We start from the raw sequence: 2599 nt of genomic DNA, 5'->3' as shown, positions 1-2599 counted from the left end.
GATATTGTATGATAGAATGTATAAAATAGATTGTGTTTTAACGATGGGTTAGGGTTTTTTAAGGGCTACCGCCGCGTTTTTTTGCAATATATAAATGGTCAAACCAAGTATTAATCAAACTAAAGAGTGGAGAAAATCTCAGTATTGGTATACAAATGGAAAACATAATGAATGTGAAAAATATCAAATAAGTCTTATTGAAAAAATAACTAAAACAAAGGTAAATAAAACAAATAAGCGAATCAATTTAAAAAGTAGTAAGTTAGAGGATGTAAAGAAAAAAATGAATATCCTTGAATGGACTGAAAACTTTGATGGTTATCAATTGAACAATGAAAAAACAATTTACTATAATCTCAAAATGATATGTGGCTCAGGAGGTGGTCAAACAAGAGCATTAAGAAAAGTTTATCATTTCGTAATGGCACAAAAGGGGTATCTTAAAAAATATAAGGATTCAAATGTTTTGTTTTTCAATATTTTAGATGGGGATTATTGTGCAAAGAAAATTAAACTATTGAAGGAATTTGAGAATGAACAAATCTTTATAGGTTCAATGAGTGAGCTAAACAATATGCATCGGTTATTTGATAAAGAGTGTCCCGAGGCTTAGACGTTTCAGATATTTCTTTCGAATCACATTACCACTTTAGTACTTGAACAAATCTTTATCTTATTGCATGGGTTATTTGAAAAAAGTGTCCCCAGGTTAAAAGGGGAGACAAATGAATATACCTTGGGATAAAAAGGGGGTTTATTTTTAGGGAAAAAAAATATGAATCGCTGAAAATCCCCCATTCATTTACATGGGGAAAAGTGAGCCAGAACCAGTATATTCACCCTACTCACCACCTATCCGAGCAACTTGAGAGTTGTGCCAAATACGAATTAAGCAGCACAGCACCGCTAGGTCAGGCTTAACCATCGCGAGGTCAGAGTTACCAAATTTTGTTCACGGCATAAAAAAAACAGGGTTTAAGTGGGTTTAAGGGTGTTTGAGTGATTTGCTTCTGATGCAGGTGAGCTTCAGGATGTGTGGTCCTATTTTTGTACATGTGATTTTATTTTACACCATACAGGGACACCAGTTGCAATCTGTTTGGATTCGGATTCGACTTTTATTGTAAATTTTGAACGTATAAATACAACATAGAATCGCAGTTTGTTTATAAACTGCGTTAAGATACGACCTCTGATCGGATGACCTTGAGGAACCCACACTCCCCTCTAAGCTGTCGAGCCTGAGTTTGAATCCCTCCCCAGCTATAAAATGTCATCTTGGTATTTCACAGGCTGGGTGAATCATCAATGTGTGTGCCGTCCCCATGATGGACGTTAAACTCAGTGTCCTGTCTTCCGACATGAGTTATGGACCCATGGTGTCCTTCACAAAGAGTGGGTGAGCTATCGCCGGCAACGTGGCCCAATCACACATTCTTAATGCACTGTTAATAAACCAACTGTGATTATATGTTGTTTGGAATAGAGAAGGTTTTTCAATGTTTAAAGCGGTTTCAGAAAAATATATTTTTTTAATATCCTACTTAAATCAAATATGGCACCCACACCATGTGACCGATGCAATTTTTGTGAACACCCTTTAATCACCACGCCTAGACCATGACACATGTAAAGTTTCACATTTAACATTATAATGAATGAATGATAAGCAAAAGAGAGGCTTTGAGAAAATATGGATGGGTCTTGTAGCATTTACCATCACAAACACACGATGAAAAAATGGCTCCTTATCTGAGCCTCACTCCACATGGCCTGGATGAGGGAGTACAGAGAATGTGACCCTTTGATCAGGCCATCTGTGGCCTAACAGAGTGTAGATAAGGGTTTCAAGGTTTTAGAACAGGGAGGAATGTGCACACTAATGGACAAAAGCTCCCTGCTAGGTTTCTCTGCATATATCTATTAATTATTTCTGGCAAAAAAGTTTACTCTCTCCCTCTCCTTCGAATGCAGCCTTATGACTGCTGGTTGCATCATTGGTTAGGGATGCAGCTATGCCACTGATGCAGTATCCCTATTACCAGTACACTGGTACTCATATTGCCAACCTCAGAAGGATGACAGGCTGAGTCAATCCCACCTGGTATTAATTCAGCAGCCAACGGCACTTGAACTCAGGACCCTAGGATCCCAAGTCAGCCACCCTAACCACTCAGCCAACACCAGGATTCACAAGTTTTACTGAGGCTAATTAGCGTTTTACCCCCATTATCAGTTCAATTGAAGTTTATTTTACCACACTGCCGAGGCACTTGTGGCAATAATTACATTTGGTGGTTTACAATTGCTTACCGAGGGTGGTGGTGACGGTGGGAGTTAGGAATTTGGGCAGGGTGTCAGCACACAATGGCCTACTCTTTATGAAAGACACCGTGACATCTTTGTTGTTCATCAGTATCAAATTCTGGGAGACAGGTCTGCAACTGGTGTCCATCCGAGGGAAGGTGCAGTTATTACTACAACTCCCTGCCTATGACACAAAGCATGATGACAGTTTATAGTAGGGTCAGGAAATTAGCCCACACTTGACAACTCAATAGCGAGTATGCGAACCTCTCAGCATCCAAACTCTATAAAA

Source organism: Eptatretus burgeri, chromosome 9 (genome assembly GCF_056783735.1).
Source record: "Eptatretus burgeri isolate ZD-2024b chromosome 9, Ebu_testis_v1, whole genome shotgun sequence".
NCBI lineage: Eukaryota > Metazoa > Chordata > Myxini > Myxiniformes > Myxinidae > Eptatretus > Eptatretus burgeri.
This window is presented reverse-complemented; position numbering follows the sequence as displayed.